An 8,097-nucleotide genomic window follows, 5' to 3' on the forward strand; every position below is an offset into this window, starting at 1 on the left:
CCTACAAGGCCACAATGGAAGCCTCGTCCTTGTCTCACTTACCTTTTAGCTACTACAACTAACAATAACTGAGGCATTGCAAATTTCACTTTTTCTCCTTCTTTTGTCTTTCCTTGTGCACCCAGTGGGCCAGCAGCCCAGGCGCTGCACATCTGCAGCAGGAGCACAAAGGGCCCTACCGTGACCAGGTAAAGAAACAATCAGGAGTGAGATCCCAGTGGAAAGAATGGGTCATCAAAGAAGGAGGTACCTTTCTCTGAAGGGAGGAGAGAACTTCCACTTTGACCATGGCCTTGTCTAAATATGATCAGAGTCAGTGAACTCAGGGGGCTTCCATAGCCTTGGCAGCTCATGACAAGAGCCTAGGGTGATTACTGATGCCATAAACAAGAGTGTCAATTTGTTAAGTCAACAACAGGAGTCACTGTGCACTTACTCCTCATGTAGGATCTTTGTCCTTAGTGTGCTGTACATTGTGATTTAATGCTGTAACTAGTACTCAAACAGTATTTTTCACTTTATGTTTCTGTGTGGGAGCAAACTGTTGAAATCTGTACTTAATATATGCTAAACTGATCTTCTGTATATAAAGAGAATTGAAAATGAATCTTGATGTGAATGGAAGGGGAGAGGGAGTGGTTACGGGGAGGGTTGCAGGTTGGAGGGACATTATGGGGGGAAGCCATTGTAATCCATATTCTGTACTTTGGAAATTTCTATTCATTAAATAAAAGTTTAAAAAAAAAGAAACAATCAGAACTTCTGAGCACAGAATAATAAATTAGGAAACTAAGAAGCAGTGGCCGGTGCAGTGGCATAACAGGTGAAGCCACCGCCTGCAGTGCCGGCATCCCATGTGGGCGCCAGTTGAGTCCTGGCTGCTCTACTTCTGATCCAGCCCTCTGCTATGGCCTGGGAAAGCAGTAGAAGATGGCTCAAGTTCTTGGGTCCCTGAGGCTGCATGGGAGACCTGGAGGAAGCTCCTGGCTCCTGGCTTCAGATCAGTGCAGCTACGCCCGTTGTGGCCAACTGGAGAGTGAACAGCCAGAGCTGTGCTGATCTGAAGCCAGGAGCCAGGAGCTTCTTCCTGGTCTCCCATGTGGGTGCAGGGCCCAAGGACCTGGGCCATCCTCCACTGCGCTCCTGGGCCACAGCAGAGAGCTGGACTGGAAGAGGAGCAACCAGGACAGAATTCAATGTCCCGACCAGGACTAGAACCTGGAGTGCCGGCGCCGCAGGTGGAGGATTAGCCTAGTGAGCTGCGGTGCCGGCCCTGTAACTCTGCCTTTCAAATAAATAAATCAATCTTTAAAAAAAAAAGTGTTTTTTCCTATGTATGTAAAGTCTAAAAGGGTACAGTTGTTATGGTAACAGGAATATGAACTGATAATTAAAAACTGAATTTAAGACTTTTTTGATATCGATTTAAGGTTCTTTAGCCCACTTGCAAATAAGAATGCACAAGAGGCCCAACGTGGACCTAGACAAAGCTGCTTGGGGGCTTCTGCCCCACCACAAGGGAGGCAAAAATGATGTGGGCTCCACAGGCAGCTAGTTTAGGACAGCTAAGCTGGAAGTCACTAACCCCCACCCCATGTGTAATTCTATCCTCTCACTTACCAATCAAAAACCCCTTTTTCCATCATGCATCTGCTTCATCCAGGACCTGGGGGAAGACGCCATCAAGGGCCGGCACTTTGGCAAAGAAGGTTAAGCCTCCTCCTGCAGTGCTGGCATCCCATATGGGCCCTGGTTCATGTCCCTGCTGCTCTGCTTCTGACCCAGCTCCCTGCTAATGCACCTGGAAAAGCAACACAAGATGGCCCAAGTGTTCTGGGCCTCTGCACCCACGAGGGAGACCCAGATGTTGTTCCAAGCTCCTGGCTTCAGCCTGGCCCAGCTCCAGCCATTGCAGCCATCTGGGGAGTGAACCAGTGGATGGAAGATCTCTCTCTGTCTCTGTAACTCTGACTTACAAGTAAATAAATAAATCTTTAAAAACAAGAAGAAGGTGGCGGCTCATGATTTGTGGGTTGGCACTCTTCCCCGTGCGTGCTGTCCACAGGATAGAACGTGAATGTGTTTTTCTCCAGGACCTCACAGCATGGAGTGAGCTCTCCAGGAAAGCTGCCACTTGCAAAACAGGTGCAGGATGTTAACGGACACTGTCTCAGAGGGTTTTTTTTTTCTTTCCGTTTTGCATCTCGTCATCGATTTCTAGTCCTCATTCTGATTCATCCCTTCTCTATATTCAGGACTGGAAAGAATCCAAAACAGTACAAAGCCACAAACACTTAACAAAACAATGCCTGCAAGACTGGAGATGCACAAGGGTCCGTGGAGAGCTGCGAGCTCTGTGGAGAGCGGCCATTTAATTTCTGCTCCAAAATCCACACAAGGGCTTTTGTTCCGGAGAGTCATGATGCTCTCTGGAGCAAGCCCAAGCACTGAGTACGGGAACCCGCTATCTCCCAGCAGCGAGAAGACCCGGCCTCCCAGCCAGCCAGAATGGCTCTTGGGGGCCGGCCTCTGGAGATGGTTGAGCTCCTCCCTGCCACTAACACTGCAGCCCCACCCTGCCGGCTCTTGGGTTTGTTGTTTTGTTTTTGTTTGTAAGATTTATTTATTTGAGCCGGCGCCGCGGCTCACTAGGCTAATCCTCCGCCTTGCGGCGCCGGCACACCGGGTTCTAGTCCCGGTCGGGGCGCTGGATTCTGTCCCGGTTGCCCCTCTTCCAGGCCAGCTCTCTGCTGTGGCCCGGGAGTGCAGTGGAGGATGGCCCAAGTGCTTGGGCCCTGCACCCCATGGGAGACCAGGAGAAGCACCTGGCTCCTGCCATCGGATCAGCGCGGTGCGCCGGCCGCAGCACGCCGGCCGCGGCGGCCTTTGGAGGGTGAACCAACGGCAAAGGAAGACCTTTCTCTCTGTCTCTCTCTCTCACTGTCCACTCTGCCTGTCAAAAAAAAAAAAAAAAAAAAAGATTTATTTATTTGAAAGGCAGGGTGACACAGAAAGAGAGATCTTCCATCTGCAGGTTCACAGCTCCACCACCGCAAATGGCTGTAATACCTGGGGCTTGTCCAGGCCAAAGCCAGGAGCTTGGAACTTCATCCGGGTCACCCACATGGGTAGCAGGGGCACAAGCACTTAGACCATCTTCTGCTGCCTTCCCAGGTGCATTGGTAGTGAGTTGGATCAGAAGGGGAACCGCGAGGCTTGAACCAGCAGCCAGTGTTGCTGGCAGCAGCTTAGCTTAGCTCACTGTGCTACAACACTGGCCCTGCTTGGGTATTTTTAGCATTCAGGTATAATTGGCAGATTAAAAAGCATATATATAAAGCTTATATGTTTCAATATATGACTACACTGTGATATGATCATCTCAATAAAGATCATTAAAATCTATTTCCTCACCTGGTTATCATTTGCTTCTTGTGTTATGAAAATGCTTGACTCGCTTAGCTTAGCAAATTTCAAATATACATTATTATTAACCATAGTTACCTTGCTATGTAGATCTTTAGAGGTCATTTATTCATCTTGCCTAACCTAACCATTTTTTTAAAGATTTATTTGCTTATTTGAAAGAGAAAGAAGGAGAGGCAGAGAGGCAGAGAGGCAGAGAGGCAGAGAGAGAGGTCCTCCATCCACTGGTTCACTCCCCAGATGGCCACAATGGCTGGAGCTGTGCCGATCCGAAGCTAGGAGCCAGGAGCCTCCTCCGGGTCTCCCACGCAGGTGCAGGGGCCCAAGGACTTGGGCCATCCTCTACTGCTTTCCCAGGCTATAGCAGAAAGCTGGATTGGAAGTGGAGCAGCTGGGTCTCGAACCAGCGCTCACATGGGGGGCCGGCACTGTAGGTGGTGGCTTTACCCCCTTTACCCGCTACGCCCCTAACCCTCTTTGTGTTGGCCAGCTTCTTGGTGTTATAAACAAACACCCAAGGAAACAAATTCTATATAGAGAAAAGGCTCACCGTTTTCAAAGTTCAAGTTCAAGATGGAGCAGCCCTTATTGGTCAGTGGATAAGAACTGTGGCTGCCAGCAAAGGAGGGACCACGTGGAGGGCCGGGAAGCAGAGACAGAAGCCGAGCCCCACTCCGTTCTTCCCAGCCACCCTTCTCTTGAGAGCTACCTCCCGAGAGCACCCCCACCCCAGTAACCTAGGCCCACCTCCTGAACACCGCAGTTGTGACATAGGCGGGTAGGTAGCTAGGAAACAAAGAGGCGCTGACCACTGCCCGCAGCATCTGCGCTGCCGCCTCTCGCCACCCAAACCCTGCACGGCTGCAGGCTGGATACCCACCTCCCTCGCCAGGCACCTGAGCCTCACTTCCCACCGTGCGTGATCACCATGACAACCACGCGCTGGCTGCAGCCCCACGAGGAGATCCCCAAAAAAAGGGACAAGGAAGTGAGCGGCACTGAAGCCCCGCCCAAATTCTGCCTCATTTAAATATTCCATTATGGCCCCACCTCCTACCCCGTAAGGGGATGGCCCCAGCTCTGGTGGGGACAGCAGCTCTTCCTTGCTCACGCAGAGAGGTTGGCTGAGCGTCTGAGTGTGTGCCATCCCTTTCCGTAAACCGTGCTTTCCTGTGCACCGTTCTGTCTCCTGGACTTCTTCCACGTGGGGGACATGAACTTGGAAGAGGCCCAGCTGGGGGGTCCAAGTCTCCACCCTCTTAGAACCATTTACTTATGACTTTGGGGTTTAAATGTGTGCATGAGTTCAGGGACAAAATCATATTCAAACTACGGCATCTCACCCCTGGTCCCTGAAACTCCTGTCCTTCTCACACACAGCAACCATTCCATCCCCAGGCCTTTTTCTTTTTTCTTTTTTTTTTTAATTTATTTATTTTTATTTGAAAGGCAGAGTTACAGAAAGAGAGAGAGAGAGGAAGAGACAAAGAGAGAAAGAGATCTTCCATCACTGGTTCACTCCCTCAAATGGCTACAACAGCCGGGGCCCCTGGAACTCCATCTGAGTCTCCCATGTAGGGTGACAGGGGCCCAAGTACTTGGCCCATCTTCTGCTGCCTTCCCAGGTGCATTAGCAAGGAACTGGACCGGAAGTGGAGCAGCCGGGACTCATATTGGTGCTCATATGTCCATTACAAGTGGCGGCTTAACCCACTGCACCATAACACTGGCCCTGGCTTCCGTCTTAATTCAGTCTAGCATTAATCCAAAAGCCCGTGGTCTCATCAGAGACAAGGTAAATTGCTGCCGTGAGCCTGTAAGAATCCAAGTTACATATTCCCAGATGCACGGGTAACACAGGCACCGTAGACACATTTCCAGTCCAGATGGAAGTAACAGGCCAACAAAAAGAATGAACCGGATCAAAGTCAGACCGAGAGCCAGGAGGTCAAACAGGAAATCCTAAAGCTCCACGGACAGCACCCAAAGTACGCCGGGGCCACCTCAAGGCTTTGCTGGTTGCAGCCCACAATGGCTGCTCTGTGGGGCTCTGCAGAGAGATCTCTGTGACTTTCCAGGGCGGGCCACTTGTCACTCTTACCCTCCTGACTGCTAGGTGTTAGGATTTTTAGGGGCTTGGAAAAGGCCAGGAGGTGGCTAGTTAAAGTAGAAAAGACTTTATCAGGGACAGAATTGGGGGTGGGGGTAAAGAGAGTGGGGGTTGGGCCTGCCCGGACAGCGGACAGCGGACAGGAGGTGTGAAGCCAGCTGGCCTTGCATCTAAGCAGTACTCAGAGTCCGTTCTTAAGCTGCTTGCTGGGTGGGGGGATGCAGAGCACCACATGGACCCTGAGAAGGCAGAAGGGTGGGGATCTTGCAGCAAGGCTCCTGGGTGAAGCTTACAGGGGGCTTGTGCAAGCAATAAACATCCCAGCAGCCTTTAGGTTATCTCTCTGTACCCAATTGCATAGACCCCAGTGACCTAATGGGTTCTATCCGGCCTCAGTGGCCTAAGAGGTTGCAACACTGGGGTCTCACAGGGAGGCATCACCTGATCAGGAACTCCAAGCCAGGAGTCCAGCCCTGCAGCGCAACTCTGCCTGCACCCCCACCACCCCCACTCCCACCCCCACCAGGCTTTCCCTGGTGGAAGCCGCCATGATGGCTCATAGTCCTTGCATCCTGCACACCAGCAAAACTGGCACTGTGTGGACCACGCCAAGGCCAGCCTTTAGCACAAGCCACAATTGGGTCCACTTGAACCCTAGAGAGCTTCCGGTCTCAGGCGCACTCTCAGAGAGAGCCCCCTGGGTCCGAGACCCAATTTGGCATTTCCAATCCTCCAGACCTAGAATTTTAAGAATGGCCTTGAAGATTGCTGGGATGCACTCAAGGTCTTTCTCCCATTCTCCTATTGTCTTGCTGATGGCTGCTTTATACTTGTGCTATTTTTTTCTTTTTTTTAAGATTTATGTATTTTGGGCCAGCGCTGTGGCGGAGTGGGTTAACACCCTGGCCTGAAGCACCAGCAACCCATATGGGTGCCAGTTCTAGTCCTGGCTGCTCCTCTTCTGACCCAGCTCTTTCCTGTGGCCTGGGAAAGCAGTAGAAGATGGACCAAGTCCCCATTGGGCCCCTGCACCCACGTGGGAGACCTGGAAGAAGCTCCTGGCTCCTGGCTTCAGATCAGCGCAGCTCTGGCCATTGCGGCTATCTGGGGAGTGAATCATCAGATGGAAGACCTCTCTCTCTGTCTCTACCTCTCTCTGTAACTCTTTCAAATAAATAAACTAAATCTTTAAAAATAGATTTATGTATTGTATTTGAAAGGCAGAGTTATGGGGTGGGGATAGGTCTTCCATCCGCTGATTCACTCCCCAAATGACCACATTGGCCAGAGCTGAGCTGATCTGAAGCCAGGAGCCAGGAGCCTCTTCCTGGTCTCCCATGTGGGAACAGGGGCTCAAGGACTTGGGTCATCCTCCACTGCTTTTCCAGGCCATAGCAGAGAGCTGGATCAGAAAAGGAGCAGCCGGGACTTGAACCAGTTCCCATATGGATTGCCAGCACTGCAGGCAGAGGACAAAACTACTGAGCCAAGTGGCATCTTAACCACTGTGCCAAATACCTGCCTGCTATTTCACTTTTTAGGTGTTCACTAAGGCAAATTTAATTACTTTTAGATAATGAAATGGTCTTTATTTGACTCTGCAAAAACAAATAAGAAAATGTTGAAAATATAACAGCAGTAGGAGTTAAGTCTCTACACAGGAGGAACAGGATAGCCCATGTACTGTTAGTGGGACTCCAAAATGATACAGTCACTTTGGGAAACAGCTTGAAAATGTCTTTGAAAGTTGAAGACAGAGGGCTGGTGTTGTGGCACAGTGGGTTAAGCTGCTGACTATTGTGCCAGCATCCATATAGTCACTGGTTCAAGTCCCAGCTGCTCCACTTCTGATCCAGCTCCCTGCTAATATGCCTGGGAAAGCATCAGAAGATGGCCCAGGTGCTTGGGCCCCTCTCTCCACGTAAGAGAACTGATGACATTTCAGGCTCCTGGCTTCAGCCTGGCCCAGCCTGGGGTGTTGTGGCTGCTTGGGAATGAATGACCCAGCCATCCCACACTACGGAAAATAACAACCTATGACCATAAGATGACTATTTCAGGAATATCCGTAGGAGCTTATTTCCAATACACAATAACTGAAAACAATGTAGGGGGCATTAGCAGATGAATTCAAGAGCAAATTCTAGTTTGCTCATGCTACATCTGCCGTGCCGGGCTGAACCACAGACACAGAGACTGCACAGATAAATCTCAAAAGAATCAATGCTGAGTGATAGGGGCCAGGCAAAAACACCGTGTGCTGTGTGGTGAGACCGATTCTTTTAAACCCCCAGCAAACTCAGCCTAATCAACAGCAGCAGAGCACATGACTGGTCGCTCAGTGAGGGAGATGGGCAGAGGGCGACCGCAAAGGCCGGGAGGATGCTTTTCAGGGTCACCAGGACAATACTCATCAAATGGTTGTCTTTATAAAAAAAATTTATTCTGCTTATTTGAAAAACAGAGTTACAGAGAGAGGTAGAGCCAGAGAGAAAGAGAGGTCTTCCATCCGCTGATTCACTCCCCAATTGACCGCAACGGTCGGAGCTGCGCCAATCCGA

Source organism: Oryctolagus cuniculus, chromosome 17 (genome assembly GCF_964237555.1).
Source record: "Oryctolagus cuniculus chromosome 17, mOryCun1.1, whole genome shotgun sequence".
Lineage (NCBI taxonomy): Eukaryota > Metazoa > Chordata > Mammalia > Lagomorpha > Leporidae > Oryctolagus > Oryctolagus cuniculus.